Source organism: Bubalus kerabau, chromosome 7, assembly GCF_029407905.1.
Source record: "Bubalus kerabau isolate K-KA32 ecotype Philippines breed swamp buffalo chromosome 7, PCC_UOA_SB_1v2, whole genome shotgun sequence".
NCBI lineage: Eukaryota > Metazoa > Chordata > Mammalia > Artiodactyla > Bovidae > Bubalus > Bubalus kerabau.
Window position 1 is genome coordinate 7,316,201 of NC_073630.1, and position 23,791 is coordinate 7,339,991.

General features: G+C 39.9%; 1 pseudogene; it reads right to left on the reverse strand.

Annotated features, from left to right (window-relative positions):
- Positions 1–5,141: 5,141 nt before the first annotated feature.
- LOC129657370 (eukaryotic initiation factor 4A-I-like) lies at positions 5,142–12,713 on the reverse strand (annotated as a pseudogene).
- Positions 12,714–23,791: the final 11,078 nt, after the last annotated feature.

Sequence of the window (23,791 nt, forward strand, 5' to 3'; positions counted from 1 at the left end):
GGAGTATATAATCCCCTCCCAATCTCTGGTTTGATTTCATTTAGTCTTGCATTTAAAAAGCAGCTCAGGAGTGAAAAACTAATGTAGAAATGGCAGTGGCCCTTGGATATTGGGCTGTCGATTTTTACCTTCATGATTATGAATTTGTATGTCAAGTATAGATGTGCCCAATACGTAATAGCCAAGATATAGAATATTTGAAAGAATAATGAACTTTGGCAGGAAGATCTTAAATTATTTCCAGATACAAGTATGTTTGTAAATGTCACCCTTTTATAAAACCTCAAGGTGATCTAGGAAAAAAAGTTGACATTTGCTCTTTAATGAATGGATTTCATAAAAACTGAGGGACTTCAAGGGGAAAGCATCAACTCAACAGACCCAGTGTATATGGAAACTGTCTGGGAGTGATGGAAAGCAGTTATCCCAGGGAGGTGGTGGATGATATGGGAGATGGCAATGACTGGAACCTTTTTTGGTGATATGGGTTCAAGGAGCAGTAATGTTAGTTTTCTTCAGGCTTCACTTGAGAAAAAAGTAATGGAAGGGGGATTAGGCTTTCTGTCCAGTTCAGTCACTCAGTTGTGTCCAACTCTTTGTGACCACATGGACTATAGCATGCCAGGCTTTCCTGTCCATCACCAATTCCTGGAGCTTGCTCAAACTCATGTCCATCCAGTCGGTGATTCCATCCAACCAGGTCAGCTAAATGGGGCGAGAAATGGGTGCAGCAGTACATAAGAAAATGCGGAGACAGAATAGCAAGGCAAGAAAGATGTGACCGGGGGACTCAAGACCTCAAGGATCAAGAGTCCCACTGACCAATTCCATATCGCCTATAATGAGCTCTTGGTATGCTGGTGGTGTCTAGTTTTATAGATAACACATGGTTCCCATGCCCCCAGTCACATCCCAGGGTTAGTGTTCTTCTTTGTACCTTTATGTTATCTCCTAGTACCAAGGACATCACACAGCAGGGGTAGTGATCCTTGCAAGAACATCGGAGAACAATCAGTGTGTGCATAGGCAGCATTCTAACTTGAGCTGACCTGTTATTCCTAATCTGCACCTCCTGCCCTCCCACTGCTCATGCGGATCTCACTGACCTCAGCTAATCAGCCCATGTACCCTGGTTACTTTAAACTGTATTTCCTGTTGTTTTCTCAAGGCTTCAAAAAGACATCTGGTTGTTTTCCCATAGTTCCCTTCTCCTCTTGCCTTCAATCTTTCCCAACATCAGGGTCTTTTCAAATGAGTCAGCTCTTCACATCAGTTGGCCAAAGAACTAGAGCTTCAGCTTCAGCGTCAGTCCTTCAGTGAATATTCAGGAATGATTTTCTTTAGGATGGACTTGTTGGATCTCCTTGCAGTCCAAGGGGCTCTCAAGAGTCTTCTCCACCATCGCACATGGTTCGAAAGCATCAGTTCTTCAGTACTCAGCTTCGTTTTTAATCCAACTCTCACATCCATACATGACTACTGGAAATACCATAGCTTTGACTAGATGGACCTTTGTCAGCAAAGTAACGTCTCTGCTTTTTAATATGCTGTCTAGGTTGGTCATAGCTTTTCTTCTAAGGAGCAAGCAGGAAGTCAAGTTTAGTTTCATGGCTGCAATCACCATCTGCAGTGATTTGGAGCCCAAGAAAATAAAGTCTGTCACTGTTTCTATTATTTCCCCATCTATTTGTCATGAAGTGATGGGACCGGATGCCATGATATTAGATTTCTGAATATTGAGTTTTAAGTCAGCTTTTTCACTCTCGTCTTTCTTTCACTTTCCTCAAGAGGGCTCTTTAGTTCTTCAGTCTCTGAAGTTATTGATATTTCTTTCAGAAATCTTGATTCTAGCTTGTGCTTCATCTGGCCTGGCATTTCACATGATGTACATACAGCCTTGACATACTCCTTTCCTGATTTGGAACCAGTCTGTTGTTCCATGTCTGGTTCTAACTGTTGCTTCTTGACCAGCATACAGATTTCTCAGGAGGCAGGTCAGGTAGTCTGGTATTCCCATCTCTTTAAGAATTTTCCACAGTTTGTTGTGATCCACACAGTCAAAGGCTTTGGCATAGTCCATAAAACACAAAGTAGATGATTTTCTGGAACTCTCTTGCTTTTTCTATGATCCGGCGGATGTTGGCAATTTCATCTCTGATTCCTCTGCATTTCCTAAATCCAGCTGGAACATCTGGAAGTTCTTGCCTTGAGAACCCCATGAACAGAAGGGTTTCTAATTGCAAACAAAAGAGGCCACATCTGGATGGATCTGAGAGAAGAGATATCTATTGGAAACATGTATTTGGTAGCTTACAGAAGAATCAGGCTTGGGGAGTAGTGATGAACCAAGGAATTTGGGGTGTCTGAAAATACCCAAATTCATATCTCAGAAAAGTCTGGTGGAATGCCACTGGTGCCATCATGGGGTAACTCTTGCCATCATCCATGGAATCTCAACTCTGCAATCATCCTTTGAGCAACTGGATGGGCCTGCAACTTACACAGCTCCCTCAGGATTCCAAGCCTTCAGTGGAAGTTCCTACTGGCATAGTTGAAGATACATTCTCTGCTAATAGCTGCAAAGGTCATTTTATGTTTTTTATGGTAGAGGAGTGAGACCTTGTCTCTTAAAAAAGATCTACAAAGGGAAACTCCTTCCCCCAGGTAGGAAAGATAATCAGACTGTTAAAAGTAATAGTGTCAGCTTTGACAAATATCCACAATTTGGGGGTCAACAGCCCTCTGCTGTGGGGAATAATATCATATATTCAGACTTCATACAATCTTCATGGGTTCAATTTGACTCTGGGAGGAGAAAGTACATATGCATTAGAGCCTATCTAAGGAGGAAGAAGGCAATGGCACCCCACTCCAGTACTCTTGCCTGGAAAATTCCATGGACGGAGGAGCCTGGTAGGCTGCAGTCCATGGGGTCATGAAGAGTTGGACACAACTGAGCGACTTCACTTTCACTTTTCACTTTCATGCATTGGAGAAGGAAATGGCAACCCACTCCAGTGTTCTTACCTGGAGAATCCTGGGGACGGGGCAGTGTGGTGGGCTTCTGTCTATGGGGTTGCACAGAGTCGGACATGACTGAAGCAACTTAGCAGCAGCAGCAGCAGCAAGGAGGAAGAGGCATCCTGTCCATAGCAGTGTGGATGGCTAAAGGACCTGGAAAAGTAGGTCGTAATTGCAGCTGTGGGAGAGGTGACTGGGAGAAGTGTAAGGGTGACAGCAGTAGGGGAAGAGTGGCCAAAGGATCTTTTTTTAAAATTAATTTTTATTGGCGTATAATCAATTTATAATGTGTTAGTTTCAGGTGTATAGCAGAGTAAATCAGTTGTACATATAGCCACTCATTTTTAGATTCCATTTCCATATAGGTCATTAGAGAGTATTGAGTAGAGTTACCCATGCTATACAGTACATTCTTATTAATTTCCTAGTTTATATATGTGAAGTGAGTGAAGTAGCCCAGTCATGTCTGACTCTTTGTGACCCCATGGACTGTAGCCTACCAGGCTCTTCCCTCCATGGGATTCTCCAGGCAAGAATACTGGAGTGGATTACCATTTCCTTCTCCAGAGGATCTTCCCAGCTCAGGGATCAAACCCAGGTCTCCTGCATTGCAGGCAGATGCTTTAACCTCTGAGCCACCAGGGATTCCCTATTTTATATATAATGGTATGTATATGTCAGTCCCAATCTCCCAATTTATCCTTCCTCCCCTTGCCCATGGCAACCATAAGTTTATTTTCTATATCTGTGACTCTGTTGTTTTTAAAATAGGTTCAATTGTACTATTTTTTTTTTTAGATTTCCCTTTTAAGCAATATCATATGATATTTGTCCTTCTCTGTGTGACTTGTATCATTCAGTATAACAAGCTCTAGGTCCACCCATATGGCTTCAAGGGACATTCTTTTATTCTTTTTAGTGGCTGAGTAATATTCCATTGTGTGTATATGTATAACATCTTCTTTATTTTTTCCTCCATCAATGGACATTTAGATTTCTTCTATGTCTTGGCTATTGTAAATAGTGCTTCAGTGAACACTGGGGTACCTATCTTTTCAAATTATGGTTTTCTCTAGATATATGCCCAGGAGTGGGACTGCTGGATCATATGGTAGTCATGGGCTCATGGAACAGGTTTAGCCCTGAGATGAGCTACAGAGCTTCTTAGTGGTATCCTCAGTCGTTAACAACAGTGCAGCTGGCTAAAAGAAAGGAGCATAAAGGAGGCAGGGATTTTAGACTGATGCTGGCTATGGGTTTTGTTGCCAATGTTGAGTTACCCAAACTCTGTTGATTATCTTTCCCAGGGCCAGTCGCCAGGCATGTTATCAATATAGCTTTATTCACTTTTCTTAAAGCATAATGGCTCTATGATGTTTGTTAAAATTATACATTCCATTATAAAAAAAATCAAACAATATAGAAAAGTCCATGACAAAAATAAGTTTTTCTCTCAATTTCACCATCTGGAAAAAATCATTAACATTTGGTGAATATTTTGTGAATATTGCATATTTGGCTATATAAGTAGAAATAATTTTAGGAAAATGGGATCACATACTAAACATTCGATTTAAAAATAAAATATTAAATTTGATACTTAAATTAAACTGAAGAAATAGTAATTAAAATAATATATTTTTTCAGTTTCTAAGTCATTTAATTTCCAACTCATTTAATTGATTTCCTGAATTGGTATATACGAATGGGTACTATATAAATCAATATAACAGGGGCCACCTCTGTCAACTGGGGTGATCCCCTGCCCAGCTAACGCAGGTGCCCTCCCTCCAGATTTGGTCCAGCATGTGAAATGAGTGACAGCTTAGAGCCCCCTCCCCACTCTTGAACAATTTCCAGAGAGTTCAGTTAGGGTGGAGAGAGCCTCTGGAGTCCAGAGGCTGACTAGGTTAGGGAAAGTGATTAGTGTTTTTGGGCCTCCCCCAAAGAAAAGGGTGTCCAGCATATTCATGGTTCCTTGCCTCAAAAAGCAACATTTATTCAAAGAAAAAAAAAAAGGCAAGATGTCTGGGCCTTGGCTCCCTTCCTCCCCCTTCTGGCTGCTCCTTGGTCCCCCAAGGTCGATTCCTGGCTGGGGCTAGATAGTAGAACAGCTGCTGTCAGATGTGGTCAGCTACATTGGGGACCAGCTCTTCACTAGAGGTGTTGCAGAAGTTGTCTCCAAGGCCTGTCACCATGTTAATAGCCACACTATCACGACCAAAACGTTCACCATGACTGATTATATGGACGCACTTTTTCCTGTTGGTGGGAAGGTCATAGTTTATGACTAAGGAAGCCTGCTGCACACTGATACCTCTAGCCAGTAGGTCAATGGTAATCAATACTCTGCTAGAGCCAGAGGGGAACTCCCTCATGGTTACATCTCATTTTTTGGTTCATATCTCTGCTCATGGCAGAGACAGTGAAGTCTCAGGTTTGCATCTTCTTAGTGGACCAGTGGGCCTTCCTTCAGGTGTTGAAGATGACAGCCTGTGTAATGGTCAAGGTTTTGTTTAAGTCACACAGTGAGTCTGATTTCCACTTCTCTCATTCCACATTGATGTGGAATTGGTGGATACCTTCCAGTGTCAACTCTTCTTTCTTGACAAGAATTTGAATTGAATCCCTCATAAACTTCTTGGTCACTTCAAGCACACTGAAAGGCATTGTAGCTGACAGCAGAACCACCTGAGTTTTGCTATTAAGCTTTTGGAATATGTCATAGATCTTCTGGTCCTTAATCATTTCATCAACTTTATCTCTTATAAATATCTTGATGTGTTTGAGAGAAAGGTGTCTCTGGTTAAGCATATCAAACCTATGGCCTAGGGTACCCACAGTGAAATGAGAGCTTTTACTTGTAACTTCTGCCCCTCAGCACACACATTAGTACTCACAGTGGGTGTACCCCCAATGGAGGCGTGGCAGGGGGTGCCCATATAATCTCCTAAAGCTGTGACTTCCTTCTGTATCTGCTGAGCCAACTCTGAATGGCTGCTAGGACCAAGGCCTGGTGGTTTTAGATCCAATTCATTCTGTTGCAGAATTGATATGGCAAAGGTTGCCATTTTACCAATCCCAGATTGGGCTTGAGCAGTCACATCATAGTCCTTGATAAAATGAAGAATGGTTCAGTGCTGGATGGCAGAAGGTGTCTCAAAACCATAGGTGTAGATGTCATGGAGGAGGCACTCAGAGAGGTTCATGTCATCAAAGTTGTCACCAATCTCTTGTTACTCTTGATGATGCCTTAGGGCTTCATCCCAATGGGGCTATTTTCTCTGGATTGGGAATCTTGACTTGCAGACCTGATCCTTACTGAATTAGTTAGCAAACTTCAGATCTATCTTTTTTCACTCATAAAAATTTGGGGAGTGAATTTTTTGACATCATGTTATTGTTCAGTTGCCAAGTTGTGTCTGACTCTTCAAGACCCCCTGATCTGCAGCATGCCAGGCTTCCCTGTCTCTCACCATATTCCAGAGTTTGCCCAAGCTCGTGTCCATTGAATTAGTGATGCCATCTAACCATCTCATCCTCTGTTGCCCTCTTCTCCTTCTGCCTTCAATCTTTCCCAGCATCAGAGTATTTTCCAGTGAGTCAGCTGTTCTCATCAGGTGGCCGAAGTATTGAAGCTCCAGCTTCAGTATCAGTCCTTCCAATGAGTATTCAGGGTTGATTTCTTTCAAGATTGATCTTCTTGCTGTCCAAGGGACTCTTGAGTCTTCTCCAGCACCATAGTTTGAAAACATCAGTTCTTCAGTACTCTACCTTCTTTATGGTCCAGCTCTCTCTCTACATGACTACGAGAGATCACAGCCTTGCCTATATGCACCTTTGTTGGCAAAGTGATGTCTTTGCTTTCTAACACACCATCTAGGTTGTCATAGATTTCCTGTCAAGCAGCAATCATCTTATAATTCATATGATATCATATAATACTGTAAAATGATAAATTTTTATAAATCTATTTTAATTGACAATAGGTATAATAAAGCTTAATGCACTCTTATAAATGAATAAAACCATACAACTACAACCTAAATCAAAATTTAAAACATTCTCAGTCTCCCAATCAGTATTCTGCTCCCAAAGGTAACCACTATTTTGATTTGTGTCACCAAGGATTAATTTTGCTTGTCTTTGAACTGCATGTAAATGAAATATTCTTTTGTGTCTGGTTTCTTTTGCACATTGTTAATGTCTCTGAGATTCATGCATGCTGTTGAATGTAGCAGTAATTTAGTCTTTTTCATAATTGTATATAAGTTTCAGTATATAACATTACAATTAGTTTACTCGTTCTACTACTGATGGACATTGAGGTTGTTTCTAGATTTTTCTGTTATGCATAAAGCTGCTATGAATATTTTATGTTGTTTGACATACACCTAAGAGTGGAAGTGCTGGATCATGTTCAGATTTAGCAGATACTGACAGTTTTATGAGATGGCTGTACCACTTTACATTCCCATTAGTTCCATTTGCTCTATGTCTTTGCAAATACTTGGTAATAAAAAAAAAAAATCATCCTAGTGGGATGTAGTTTTACCACATTGCATTTTCAGTTTGCATTTCTTATGACCAAAGATGAGCATCTTTTCATGTGCTTATTGGAAATATGAATGTCCTTTTCTTCTGAAGTGCCTTTTCAAGTCTTTACTTATTGTTAAAAATATGAATTGTTCTCCCCCTTTTTTTTTCTTTTTAGATGGTTCATGTACTCTGAATATGTATTTTGACAGATAGTTAAATTCAGATGTCTTTTTCACATAACTTTTTAAAATGTCATCTTCATAGAATTTTATAGGAACCTGGGATTTGAGCATCTCATTTTACAGTTAAGAAAATAAACCCAACAAGTCTAGTTGATTTGCTCAAGGTGCCATAGAAGGCTAAAGATAAGAGTTACATTTCTCTCATTTTTAAAAATTCTAATACTCTGCCTAGCCTAAAAATTAAAAGTAAATAATTTAATCAACAGTCAAAGTTTTCACAACATAGTCTATTCTACAGGTATTTGGATTTGTTTTCATTTATTAGTCCAAATCTTTCTTATCAAATTTACTGTTAATACTCTTAAAGTGAAAGCAGAGAGATCTTTATGTTCTCCCACAGCACTGTGTGTCATTGCTTTCTTCTTAATGCCAGCTTGAGACTGAATGATTTAACTTCTATGCCCAAAGATAAGGTGAGGTCATTTACAGATTAGGTTAAAATGGAGGCATGATATTCAAGGATTTAGTAATTATTCCTTGGAGTCTAATCGCACAATTTCAAGGTTGGATATTGCTTAAAATAAGCCTTTCAAAAGTCACTTTAAAAAGCAATACAGTAAAACTTTCCAGCAAAAAATTTTCAACTACAGTAAAAACTAAAAGCAAAATAAAATGAAAGTCACTATTTAAAAGTATATGGGCTTGCATTTCTCTAATTAAAATGTCTGTTTTTTTTTTTTTTTTTTTTTTTTTAATTGAGCTGCATTTGCTGCTTGTATATTTTGGAGATTAATCCTTTGTCAGTTGCTTCATGTTCAGATATTTTCTCTTACTCTGAAGGCTGTCTTTGCGTCTGGTTTATGGTTTCTTTTGCTGTGCAAAAGTTTTTAAGTTTAATTAGGTCCTGTTTGTTTTTATTACCATTACTCCAGGAGGTGGGTCAAAAAAGATCTTGCTGCAATTTATGTCAAAGAGTGTACTACCTATGTTTTCTGCTGAGCTTTATAGTTTCTGGCCTTACATTTAAGTTTTTAATCCATTTTGAATTTATTTTTGTGTATGGTATTAGGAAGTCTTCTATTTCATTCTTTTACATATAGATGTCCAGTTTTCCCAGCACCATTTGTTCAAGAGGCTCTATTTTCTCCATTGTATATTCTTGCCTCTTTTGTCAAAGGTAAGGTGTCCATAGGTGTGTGGGTTTATTTCTAGTCTATCTATCCTGTTCCATTGATTTATATTTCTGTTTTTGTGCCAGCACCACACTGTCTTGATTATTGTAGCTTGGTAGTATAGTCTGAAGTCAGGAAGGCTGATTCCTCCAGCTCCATTTTTCTTTCTCAAGATTGCTTTGGCTATTTGGGGTCTTCTGTGTTTTCATTAAAATTATAAAATTTTTATTCGATTTCTGTGAAAAATTCCATTGGTAATTTGATAAGAATTGCATTAAATCTGTAGATTGCTTTGGGTAGTATAATTATTTTCACAATATTGATTCTTCCAATCCAGAGACATGGTATATCTCTTCATCTCTTTGTGTTGTCTTTGATTTCTTTCACTGTTTCCTGCATACAGATCTTTTTTCTCCTTAGGTATATTTATTTCTAAGTATTTTATTCTTTTTGATGTGTTGAATGGGATTATTCCTTAATTTCTCTTTTTGATTTGTTGCTGTTAGTGTATAGGAATGCAAGAGATTTCTGTGTATTAATTTTGTATCCTGTGACTTTATTGAATTCATTGGTTAGCTCTAGTAGTTTTATGATGCCATCTTTAGAATTTTCTGTATATAGTATCATGTCATCTGCAAACAGGAACAGTATGCTTCTTCTTTTCCAATCTGGATTCCTTTTATTTCTTTTTCTTCTCTGATTGCCATGAACTTCCAGAACTATGGACTTCCAGAACTATGCCAAATAATAATGGTGAGAGTGAGCAGCCTTGTCTTGTTTGTGATCTTAGAGGAAATACTTTCAGGTTTTTACCATTGAGAATAATTTTCAATGTGGGTTTGTCATATATGGCCTTTATTATGTTGAGATAAGTTGCTTCTATGCCCAATTTTTTGACAGCTAAATGGGTTTGAATTTTGTCAAAAGCATTTGCTGCATCTATTGAAATTATTATATTTTTTGTCTTTCAATTTGCTAGTATGATTTTATCACATTGATTTATTTGCATATATTGATGATTCCTTGCATCCTTGGTGTAATCTCCACTTAATCATGACATATCTACAAACAATAAATGCTGGAGAAGATGTCGAGAAACAGGATCCTTCTTGTACTGTTGATGGGAATGTAGACTGATACAACTGCTGTATAGAACAGTATGGAGGTTCCTTAAGAAACTTTGAATAAAACTACCATATGACTCAGCATTCCCACTACAGGTCATATACCCTGAGAAAATCATAATTCAAAAAGACACATGCACCCCAGTGTTCATTGCAGCACTATTTACAATAACCAGGACATGGAAGCAACCTAAATGTCCATTGGCAGATAAATGGATAAAGAATATGTTGGGCATATAACAGGGAAATGTTACTCGGCCATGAAAAAGAATGATATTGGGTCATTTGTAGTGTTGTGGATGAACCTAGAGTCTGTCATACAGAGAGAATTAAGTCAGAAAGAAAACAGCAAATATTGTATATTATCAAATACATATGGAATCTAGAAAAATGGTACCAATAAACCTATTTGCAGGGCAGAAATATAGACTTGTGGACACAGCAGAGAGAAGGAGAGGGTGGGAAAAATTGAAATAATAGCACTGACATATGTATACTACCATTTGTAAAACGGATAACTAGTGGGAAGCTGCTGTATAGCACAGGGAGTTCAGTTCAGTGCTCTGTTATGATGTAGAGGGGTGGGATGGTGGGGGTGGGAGGGAGGCTCGAGTGGGAGGGGCCAAGATGTTTAAGCTGGTTTTAGAAAAGGCAGAGGAACCAGAGATCAAATTGCCAACATCTGCTGGATTATTGAAAAAGCAAGAAAGTTCGAGAAAAACATCTATTTCTGCTTTATTGACTATGCCAAAGCCTTTGACTGTGCGGATCTCAATAAACTGTGGAAAATTCTTCAAGAGATGGGAATACCAGACCACCTGACCTGCCTCTTGAAAAACCTGTATACAGGTCAGGAATCAACAGTTAGAACTGGACATGGAACAACAGACTGGTTCCAAATAGGAAAAGGAGTACGTCAAGGCTGTATATTGTCACCCTGCTTATTTAACTTCTATGCAGAGTACATCATGAAAAACACTGGGCTGAAGGAAGCACAAGCTGGAATCAAGATTGCCAGGAGAAATATCAATAACCTCAGATATGCAGATGACACCACACTTATGGCAGAAAATGAAGAGGAACTAAAGAGCCTCTTGATGAAAGTGAAAGAGGAGAGTGAAAAAGTTGGCTTAAATCTCAACATTCAGAAAACTAAGATCATGGCATCCGGTCCCATCACTTCTTGGCAAACAGATGGGGAAACAGTGGAAACAGTGGCTGACTTTATTTTTCTGGGCTCCAAAATCAGTGCAGATGGTGACTGCAGCCATGAAATTAAAAGATGCTTGCTCCTTGGAAGGAAAGTTATGACCAACCTAGATAGCATATTAAGAAGTAGAGACATTACTTTGCCAACAAAGGTCCGTCTAGTCAAGGCTATGGTTTTTCCAGTAGTCATGTATGGATGTGAGAGTTGGACTGTGAAGAAAGCTGAGCACCACAGAATTGATGCTTTTGAACTGTGGTGTTGGAGAGACTCTTGTGGAGTCCCTTGGACTGCAAGGAGATCCAACCAGTCCATCCTAAAGGAGATCAGTCCTGGGTATTTATTGGGGGGACTGATGTTGAAGATGAAACTCCAATACTTTGGCCACCTGATGCAAAGAGCTGACTCATTTGAAAAGACCCTGATGCTGGGAAAGATTGAGGGCAGGAAGAGAAGGGGACGACAGAGGATGAGATGACTGGATGGCATCACTGACTCAATGGACATGAATTTGAGTGAACTCTGGGAGTTGGTGATGCACAGGGAGGCCTGGTATGCTGTGGTTCATGGGGTCGCAGAGAGTTGGACACGACTGAGTGACTGAACTGAACTGAACTGATGGCTGATTCATGTTGTTGTACAGGAGAAACTAAAACAACATTGTAAAGCAATTATACTCCAATTTAAACAAATTTTTTAGAGTTTATGGGAATGACTAATTTTGTCTTATGTAAAATTTCTGGAGATAGCTTCCTACAGAGATTCAAATAAAATGTGAAATATGTAGTAATTTAGAAGGAAATGAAGATTACATACTGTGGAAACTGTTCAGTGGTTCTAGTGATTAGGGAGGCAATGCTATCAAGGTTGCATGTGAAGAGCTTGAATAAATAGTTTTGTGCAGTGTAAGGATGGGGAAAAATTCAGTGTTTTAAAATTGTTATGTTTATTGTCATTTTACATGATTTTTACTTCATACACCTGATTCATTGGAAAAGACCCTGATGCTGGGAAAGATTGAAGGCAGGAGAAGGGGGAGGACAGAGGATGAGATGGTTAGATGGCATCACTGACTCAATGGACATGAATTTGAGCAAGCTCCAGGAGTTGGTGATGGACAGGGAGGCCTGGCATGCTGCGGTCCATGAGGTCACAAAGAGTTGGACATGACTAAGCGACTGAACTGAACTGAACTGACACAAATAATTTAAAATACATATATAACTAAATGAACAAATTCTACTTTTATGGAGTGATTTTACTGTTTCATTTACAGTCCTAAAATGTTATATTGTCAAGGGAGCCAAAATTTTTTATTTGTAGGGTCTTCTTATTGGGAAGTGGAGATCATTTTACATTGGGTGTAATTTACTGCTTGGGTGTATTTGCTTCTTTTGTCCTTTTTGTGCTTTCCAGAGCCCAGAGAAACATGTTCTACTACTGGCACAGTTTTGAATTGCCACTCCATGTGTTGGCAATAAGACAGTGTGTTGTTTTAAATTGGAAAATGTAATAAAACCGACCAAAATATGATCTTGCTTTTATTATTACCACATGCTGACAATTCTAAATGGTATCAGTGGTAAATGCTCTTCTGTACCCGATGCTGTTCTCTTTCACTGATCCCGTCCACCTCCTCCCGAGCCACCATCATGTCATTGGTTCCTTTTAAGTTTTCAAAGGATCATAAGAAATTTCTGGTAACAAAAAGGAGAAAATGACAATAACCTTAGTTTCTCATAGGATCAAATTTTGCCAAACTGGAACCTTTGAGTAGACAAGTATTCAGTTGCAGAAAAAACCTTGGCCTTGGAGTTAGGAGGTTAGGAAACCTGTTTCTGTCACTAATCAGGTCGTGTGTAAACCAATTCACCATTTCTGCCTTACTAATCTTTGTTTTTCTAGGAAAAGAAGCGATAAGGAGGGCTGAACCTGATACTTCTAAACTGACTTCCAGCTGTTAGCTTCTGAACGCTGATAGAGGATGCACAGCAGACAAAACACAGCTTGTAGTCCGGCTGTCCCTGACTAATGTGATCTTAAGCAACTCAACTGGCCTTAATTTTGTAAGTTAAAGTCCAAGCTGCTCTGTCTACCTTAGAAGGCACTTTTTCTGTTTCATCTTTCACACCGCATTTTTTTTTTTTTTGTACTTATCCAGTAAATCTGATTTTAAAAAGTTTCTGCAACTGTGCCTTTATATTAGTTCTAGCCACTTGCATTCCTTCAGATAAGAAGAGAAAATCAGGTGATTTTTATGTAGCGAATTTTAGAATATTTTCTGATACAAAGTAGGTACGTTGAAGTAGGTACCTTTGGATGAATGGTTTTATAATTTTTTAAAGCTCTTTAAACATTTTATCATTTTATATTTCCTTAAAATTCAGCCTCCTTTCATCACCATAACAACCCACAATCCATGACAACTATTAGATCATTATCAGGAAAGTATGTGGATAAGTCCACCAATCTTTGTGTACATTTTGTGGCTATTTTAATTTAGATCATTTGACATGTATTGTCTATTGAACCCTCTCAGTTCAGTTCAGTTCAGTCACTCAGTCATGTCCGACTCTTTGCGACCCCATGAATTGCAGCACACCAGGCCTCCCTGACTTCACCAACTCCCAGAGTTCACTCAGACTCACGTCCATTGAGTCAGTGATGCCATCCAGCCATCTCATCCTCTGTCGTCGCCTTGTCCTCCTCCCCCTAATCCCTCCCAGCATCAGAGTCTTTTCCAATGAGTCAACTCTTCGCATGAGGTGGGCAAAGTACTGGAGTTTCAGCTTTAGCATCATTCCTTGCAAAGAACACCTAGGGCTGATCTCCTTTAAGATGGACAGGTTGGATCTCCTTGCAGTCCAAGGGACTCACAAGAGTCTTCTCCAACACCACAGTTCAAAAGCATCAATTCTTCAGCACTCAACCTTCTTCACAGTCCAACTCTCACATCCATACATGACTACTGGAAAAACCATAGACTTGACTAGATGGACCTTTGTTGGCAAAGTAATGTCTCTGCTTTTGAATATGCCATCTAGGTTGGTCATAACTTTCCTTCCAAGGAGTAAGCGTCTTTTAATTTCATGGCTGCAGTCACCATCTGCAGTGATTTTGGAGCCCCCCAAAATAAAATCTGACACTATTTCCACTGTTTCCCGCTCTCATGAGCCTTTAAAATTTTCAGTTGGGGACAGAAGTTTTGGATAGCTTAGCACAAAGCATATGTCTTGGGTCTTTATTTATATTATCTGATGAGCAAATACCAAAGTTACACAAATCCCACAAGGATGCAGGTGAAGGCAAAATATTTTAAGCCAAAAAGGAGACCATACCATATGATGAATGAAAGCATAACTTCTGACTAGAGAGCTATGTCTCAGGTCCAGTTCCTTCTGGACCTTAGTTTCCTCAACTATAAAGTGAAGGGAATAATAATTCATACTTAAAAGGATTTTTCCTGAGAATTAACTAAGAAGAAAAGCATTTAGAGCCATGTTGGGCATTTAGTATGTACTCAACATGTACTAGCTATTTTTAATATTATAGGTCACCCCTGGATAGCCTTGTGTAATAGATATAAATGTGTGTGATGTTAGAGGGATGTAAAGATTTTCCATTAGAGAACAATAGAGCAAGACACATTGGGTATTGCAGATTTGAATCACAAATTCTTGTCTCTTAGGAAGTTCCTGTCGTACATTGTACTAAATTCTCCTGTCTATATTTCTGTATTCTAATCATTTCTTTACCTAATTAGTACTCTACCTTCAAGACTCACATCAGAGATTAAATCCTTTGAAACACTTCCAGTTCCTATCTTCCTCAATACTATTTTTCTGATTTTAACACACTAGACTGTGAGTTTTTTCATGTGCTCATGCTAGGTTGCTTCAGTCGTGTCTGACTCTGTGCAACCCTAGAGACTGTAGCCCATCACGGGCTCCTCTGTCCATAGGATTCTTCAGGCAAGAATACTGGAGTGGGTTGCCATTCCCTTCTCCAGGGGACCTTCCTGACCTAGGGATTGAACCGGCATCTCTTAAGTCTCCTGTGCTGGCAGAAGGGTTCTTTACCACTAGTGCCACCTGGGAAGCCCTTTCATGTGCTCTGATGGCCTCAAAGGCACACCTCCTTCATTGCCATCTTCATCTTTGTTGTTGTTCTTTAGTCAATAAGTCATGTCCGACTCTGCCACCCTATAAACTGCAGCATGCTAGGCTTCTCTGTCCTTCACTCTTTTTTTTTAAAATTTTTTTAAATTTTATTTTATTTTTAAACTTTACAATATTGTATTGGTTTTGCCAAATATCGAAATGAATCCACCACAGGTATACATGTGTTCCCCATCCTGAAACCTCCTCCCTCCTCCCTCCCCATACCATCCCTTTGGGTCATTCCAGTGCACCAGGCCCAAGCATCCAGTATCGTGCATCGAACCTGGACTGGCGACTCATTTCATACATGATATTCTACATGTTTCAATGCCATTCTCCCAAATCTTCCCACCCTCTCCCTCTCTCACAGAGTCCATAAGACTGTTCTATACATCAGTGTCTCTTTTGCTGTCTCGTACACAGGGTTATTGTTACCATCTTTCTAAATTCCATATATATGCATTAGTATACTGTATTGGTGTTTTTCTTTCTGGCTTACTTCACTCTGTATAATAGGCTCCAGTTTCATCCACCTCATTAGAACTGATTCAAATGCATTCTTTTTAATGGCTGAGTAATACTCCATTGTGTATATGTACCACAGCTTTCTTATCCATTCATCTGCTGATGGACATCTAGGTTGCTTCCATGTCCTGGCTATTATAAACAGTGCTGCGATGAACATTGGGGTACACGTGTGCCTTTCCCTTCTGGTTTCCTCAGTGTGTACGCCCAGCAGTGGGATTGCTGGATCATAAGGCAGTTCTATTTCCAGTTTTTTAAGGAATCTCTACACTGTTCTCCATAGTGGCTGTACTAGTTTGCATTCCCACCAACAGTGTAAGAGGGTTCCCTTTTCTCCACACCCTCTCCAGCATTTATTGCTTGTAGACTTTTGGATCGCAGCCATTCTGACTGGTGCTTCACTATCTCTTGGAGTTTGCTCAAACTCATGTCCATTGAGTCAGTGATGCCATCCAACCATCTCATCCTCTGTTGCCACCTTTTCCCCCTGCCCTCAATCTTTCCCAGCATCAGGGTCTTTTCCAGTGAGTCAACTCTTTGCTTCAAAGTATTGGAGCTTCAGCTTCAGCATCTGTCCTTCCAGTGAATATTCAGGGTTGATTTCTTATGGGACTGACTGATAAGATCTCCTTGCTCTCCAAGGGACTCTCGCGAGTCTTATCCAGCAACACAATTTGAAAACATCAATTCTTTGGTGCTCAGCCTTCTTTATGGTCCAGTTCTAACATCAGTACATGACTACTGGAGAAACCATAGCCTTGACTATACTGACCTTTGTTGGCAAGTTGATATCTCTGCTTTTTAGTATGCTGTCTATGTTTGTTATAGCTTTTCTTCCAAGGAGCAAACATCTTTTAGTTTCATGGCTGCAGTCATCATCTGCAGTGATTTTGGAGCCCAAGAAAATGAAATCTGACACTGCTTCCATTTAACTAAAAAAAATATTAACTGAGCATAAAATTTGTATTAGATGTGAGAAATGCTGGGATAAAATGGTCACAAGATCTCTGTCCTCATGAGAGTTAACTAGAATGAAAGGTGAGATGAGGAGTGGAGTTAAAAGACAGTAGATTTCTGGAAGCTATGTTACAACAATGAGGAGCAAACCAGAGGTGAGAATTGGTCAAGAGCAAAGGAAGACTTGGCTATTAACCAGTCTAAGACTTACAGGAAAGAGAGGAAATGATTGCTTGATGGAAAAGTAATATCTGAGGGAAAATTTTCAGTTTGTATTTATTGAATTGTTTGGTTTTTTAAATGAAGAGACAAGCATATTTCTGGGCTGAGGGAAATATCCAGAGGGAAGGCAGAAAAGAGAGGGCAAGAACAAATTGAGGGCTTGAGATCAAGAACACAAGAGGATCATCAGCCTTGAAACAGGGCCCCTTTCAAGCAGAATGGAGAGAGGACACAGGGAGAATGTTAATTAAACTTTGAGACAAAGGAAAGAGAAATCCAGAGAGTTCACATTGGATGAATGGCATCTAGCTACTCTGAAAAGCAGAGAGGGCAAGGACCAGGCCTGGGTTTGAAGAAACCTCCACAGGGAACAGTCACTGAGCCATGGCCTCATGGTCACAGAGATGGGAGAGGTCAGGTTGTGAAGTGGAGCAAGTGGGTACATAAATTATAGCTTGAAAATTAAAAAAAAAAAAGGAGTGTAAGAAATGTGCATTTCATAGATACACTTGAAATAGTTATATTCTAGATTCCAAACAGTGAGAAAAAGCAGATCTGCCAGTTAACTTATTGAAATGGAAATACCCTTCCTGAAGCCAGTGAACAAAATCAAAACACAATTAGGTGGTTGGCAGTGGCCGCGGGTGGTAATCACAGAGTATAGGCTCCAGAGGACAAATTGGCTTCTCTTGAATGTCGGGTTATAATCAAGTGGGAAGTGGACTGTGGTGGGATGTAGCCCTAGGACAAATAGGCTTCACTTGGTGGGGAGTGTTGGTGGAAGGGAGCCCCTCCAGCTTGGCCAGCTCACAATTATTTTCTGCAGAAAAGGAATTCCCTCTGCTCCTCTTCTCACTGTGTAACCTCAAGCAGTTCAAATTTGGATATCTTATTTGTGTGTCAGAACCATGCTGAACCCCCAGAGATGGGCATAAAGGTTTAGGGGGCATTTTTTGCCAGGTCCTGGCTCAGTGCTACTCACTTTTTTCTCAACAGGTGAATGGGGAGCTGAGGGGGTTGTTCCTTGGGGCTCACCTTGTAATTGGTAGGGTCCCTGTGCACCGTCCTTCCTTTTATGAGGTAGGCTTAAGTTTTCTCCTCTCCCTCTTCTGTCTCTGAAATTGATTGGCCCAATAAGCCAGGGCTGGCTTTTCAGAATCCACCATCTTCAGTTGGAAGAAAAGAAATCAGAAGACCTTAATAAGGTCTCCAGGACTAAGCTGTAGCCTTCAGCTGTCAGGTGTCAGCAGAGAGCTGTATCTTGATTGATTGTGGGGAAAGGGGCCATTTGGTTTACCATTTGGCTACTGTTTTTGCATCTTCTTCTCTTCGTTGGGAATTGTGTGGAAAGAAGTGGAGTAAGGGATAGCTGTTACTGGGTCTGATGAGAAGGTTGAGAAGAGAGAAGAGGCCCTATCTTTCTGAGGTCAGGAGTTGAAGGAAAACACTTTCTGGAGAGACTGCCATTAGTACAGAGGGAAGCAGAAGAAAGAGTGAAAAGAGAAAGAGACAGCTCTTCAAGGACACTGTTTTGAATGTCTGTTCTTACTGTGCTTGAATGTAGACAAATTCCTGGGTTTTCCATTACGTAAGCATGTTCCTACTTTGTTTATTTATTTATTTTTTCTTTCCGTAATTTGAGTTGGCTTTCTGTCACTTATCTGGAAAGAGTCCTGAATAAAACAGGAGGTGATTAGTGAGGCTGAATCTAGGTATGTTCAGGACCCCTATTGCAATATGATTTTCTAAAATCATCAGTAGCTCGCTCCTATGAGTACACAAGCCCTTTTTCTTTACACGAACATAGACATTAACTTAAAAATAAACTAGAACTTTCTGAAAAGGACAGCTCTAGTGCACAGGAGCTAGTGCTTCAAGAAATGGATGGAATCCCTTCCCCTGTTGAGCTCTTGAGAATAAGCATAGGCACTCCAGGGATGTTTTAAATGCTATCCTGTCTAGAAGCAGAAGGGAGAATGGAGGAAGTCATCCCATCCCAGCAGTGCAGCTGTTTCACACTGCTTCACCAGAAACAAGGAGGGCTAGTTTAGACCATGTTCAGGGTAACCTGCTACTGACCACCTCCTGTGCTCCCATTTTTATTCTTCCCTCTGAGTTTTCAATTCAGATACAATAAAAACCCAAGGCAAGAAACACAAATACCATATGCTATTACTTAAGTGTGGAGTCTAAAATATGACACAAATGGTGGCTCAGCTGGTAAAGAATCCACCTGCAATGCAAGAGACCTGGGCTCGATCCCCGGGTTGGAGCGATACCCTGGAGGAGGGCATGGCAACCCACTCCAGTATTCTTGTCTGGAGAATCCCTGTGGACAGAGGAACCTGGCAGGCTACAGTCATGGGGTCGCAAACAGTCAGACATGACTGAGCAACTAAGCACATGCAAGCACAAAATAGAAAGAGACTCACAGACAGAGAGAACAGACTTGTGGTTGTCAAGGAGTGGGGAGTTAGAGTGGTAATTTGGGACCAGCAGATGCAACTATTATACACAGAATGGATAAAAAACAAGGTCCTATTTTATAGCACAAGGAACTATATGTTTTTTTCAATAGTGAGAAAGAATATATGTATATATAGGTATAACTGAATCATTTTGCTGTATGTCAGAAATTAACTCAGCATTGTAAATCAACTGTAATTCAATAAAAACACCTCCTGAACCCCCCGTAAACCCAAGGCAAAATACTTAAAATAGGTCAGCTATGTTACACTTTTAGAACTACTGTGGGTTTGGGAGTTTATCTATGGGCTTCCTAGGGGCTCAGATGGTAAAGAATCTGCCTGTAATGTGGGAAACCCGGGTTCGATCCCTGGGTTGGGAAGATTCCCTGGAAGGGAATGGCAACCCACTTCATTATTCTTGCCTGGAGAATTCCATGGACAAAGGGGCCTGACAGATTGCAGTCTATGGGAATGCAAAGAGTTGGACATGACTGAGTGACTTTCACACTGAGAGTTTATCTATTCCAGTGTCCTTCATTTAAAGTTGAGATAACTGAGATTCAGAAGAGCAAATGGTCTAGCCCCAAATGGGATAGTTAGTAAATAACAAAGCTGGGATTCAAACCCATACTTTCTGACTCCAAATTTGTAGGTTTACTTTATGTGTTCTTTCTCAAAGAACTATTGGAAGAAATTAGATCCTTTTAGACTTCAGGGGGTTACTGATGGTGGTGTGTGAAATGTGGAGTGAAATGGAAGTGTATAGCTCTATTTATAACATATTCAATGGGCTCTAGCTAATGCAGCTATCAATAACTGTCTGGTAATCAAAACACAGGAAGAACTCAAGCACAGATACTGCATGAGCATATCTCATCAGAAATGTGCATCCTGAAATTTTAATTAGAAAGGGCAAAACATGTTTTCAAAATTAAATCACTCTCTTGATTTCCTGGGGAGCAAAATCTCACATACATAGTCCCACTTTAATAATGCTTCATAATAAGAGATAATGTTTTTCTTTGTACTGCTATAACTTTCTTTGTTTCCATATGAGAGTCTTACCAAAATACAATATAGAAGGATCAAATGGGAAATTCAGTGTTCAGAGATCTTAAGAGGTAGTCAAATGGGTAATTTAGCTATCTAAAATAAAGCCAGGGGCTGGTAATAATCAAGTAAAACTCCTGAGATTAAAAAAAAATTATTTTGTGTATGCCTATGTATGATTTCTATGACCTTAAAAGGTTTGGGGCTGTTAAACTCTACTGTGGCAAGTTGCATCTGAAAAATGAGAGAGGAGATACCAGAGAGTCTCTTCTGTTTAGATGTTACATAGTATCCCCCTTTCCTGTTTTCAGATTTGAGATCAAGAGAGGTTGTTCCTTTCTCAAAGTCTCCATGGCTGCTAAGTGACTGGGCTGTGGATCTGAGGCTGTGAATCAGAGGTCATCTGACTCCCAGTCATGTCTTCTAGTCACTTCTCTGGGCCACTTGCTCAGTTTAGTATTCCAGTAATAGTTGTGTGGCTTCTATTTTTTTTCTCCTTGATTTTTTTCTTCAAAGCCTTTCAACACAGGAGATAATCCTCTGCCTCCGATAATGGTCTTCTGTGAAAAGTACTGTACTTATTTGTGAATACTGTACTTGGTCTATGAATAAGTATTCCTGCCCACCACGTTCCATGCACTGAGCTAGCTATTGTCCATGCCAGGACTAAACCATACTCAGTCCTACCCACGTAAGGTTTATAATCCAGTGGGGGCCACAGATGATAAATAAATGTTTGAGAATGTTTTATTACAAATTGTGCTATGTCCTGTGAAGTAAAACATAAGGTGTTTTGAGAGGTAGGGTGAGGATAGGGAAACTTAAATTACTTGGGGGAAGAAAGGAAAGGTCTTTAAGGAAATAATACCTATGGTGTGATCTGAAAGTTGCATATCAGTATCAGTTCAGTCACTCAGTCGTGTCCGACTCTGTGTGATGCCTTGTACTGCAGCACGCCAGGCCTCCCTGTCCATCACCAACTCCTGGCTCAAACTGATGTCAAGTAGGTGATGCCATCTAACCTCCTCTGTGGTCCCCTTCTCTTCCTCCCTTCAATCTTTCCCAGCATCAGGGTCTTTTCAAATGAGTCAGTTTTTCACATCAGGTGGCCAAAGTACTGGAGCTTCAGCTTTGACATCAGTCCATCCAATAAATATTCAGGACTGATTTCCTTTAGGATTGGCTGGTTTGATTACCTTGCAGTCCAAGGGACTCTCAAGCGTCTTCTCCAACACACAGTTCAAAAGCATCAATTCTTTTGTGCTCAGCTCAGTTGCATAGGATCCAGCTAAAAGAAGTAATGGGGTGAAGTGTTGTAGTCGGAAGTTGCAACATGTGTGGGAAACTCACAAGGTTGGGGAGAGCTGGGTATGTTGAGAGATGGAAGGGCAGCCTTGTCTTTAGGCTTTACTTGGTACTGATAAGGGAAAAAAAATGAAGTGGAATAAAGGAGATGGGTGAATTCAGAATAGGCTTTTTGTTTTGTTATTCAGAGATGAATCATTTGCCAACTCCTTTTTGATTAAATTTGTTCTTTTATTTAGTTCAGTTCAGTTATTTAAATACTACATTGATCTCAGAAAAATATAAGGTATCTTTCTTGTTAGGACATCAAAGTCTTCACAGCATTTTTAATTTTTCTGTGGTGATTATTACAAGAAAAGAGATATTCCTGCTTTGTTGATTTTGACTGTGTGGCCTATGCATTGAACCCGGCCTGACTTCTGGATTTTCTTTTAGTTGTTTTATTTTACTGCATTTTGCTTTCAACTCAAAACCTACTCAATTGTTTCAAATTTTTGTATTTATATGGAAGTCACAGTATGGAAAATAAAGTCAGGAAGCCATAGAAATTTAGGTGAAAGAACAAAGAAATTATTATTTGATCTGTGAGTGTCTTGCATCAAAATTTTCTAAGAAATACTTATTTTTAGTTCAGTTTGATGTTAAATAATTGAAACAGAACAAATCAATGTATTTTTGTACTTATTGTTATAACTGTAGCAACTTTCTTGGGTTGTGCTTTTGAGTTCTTTGACTATTACGTACTTAGTGGTGATAAAACAGAAAATGTCTTAGGAGCTGGGGCACATGTGTAGTCCTGGAGTCCATCTGTATTCTCTGAGCATTGAATCTTAGTGATAAACTTACTGGCTGGGAGGTTTTAGTTGGAAAAAAGGGGAGGAAAATAGGCTTGTTTCTTTTATAGGATTCAGACAGAGAGAAATGACTGGAGTAAAACACATAACTAAGCTAACAGACCTCTTTCATCACTAATCTTGAGTGGTTCTTAGCGAGTGAAGTGAAGTCACTCAGTCGTGTCCGACTCTTGGCAACCCCATGGACTGTAGCATACCAGGCTCCTCTGTCCATGGGATTTTCCAGGCAAAGGTACTGGAGTGGGTTGCCATTTCCTTCTCCAGAGGATCTTCCACACCCGGGGATCAAACCTGGGTCTCCCACGTTGCAGGCAGACGCTTTACTGTCTGAGCCACCAGGGAAGCCCTATTAGTGTTCAGAAATCTTACTTCATTTCCATCATCAGTTCACTTTTCTTCTCTCCAAGACAAAATACATTTCACAGTTTCTCCTTTCCTCAAGGCTTTGCTATGTCAAAGTCCTTCTTTATTCTTATTTAAAGACTTGGCCTTTTATTCTGCTGAGAAAATAGTAGCAAGCAAGAGAGAACCTGTTTTTCCACCACAGCCTACCAGTGTCCACGACCATGTATTCCACTTCGTATTTGAAATGGAAAAACGTTTGTGTTCCTAAAAGCAGCCCTGCACTTATACACTGAATTTTATCCCCTTTTTGCCTATGTGGGGAGGTTGAGCTTGTAAATATATCTTCCTTCTCTATCTCCTACTTATTTGTTTCTTTAGTATCATTCCCATCATTATATGGACAGGCTGTAATTTTCCGCCCTTAAAAAGTAATCCTCCTTTGATCATAAATGTCTCCTCAAATTACCACTCATGTTCTTTGCAATTTTGCAAAGCAGGAAGGCACTCATCACCTGCATGGTTCTAATAGGCATGGACTTCAGTTTCCACAGTTTAGTTGAATAATACCAGTCCCTCAACAGCAAGATTCAAGTTTCAGTTACCATAGTATATTGCCTACTAGTATTGGTGGATGCATGGGTGCAGGAGGGCCGAGAGGAG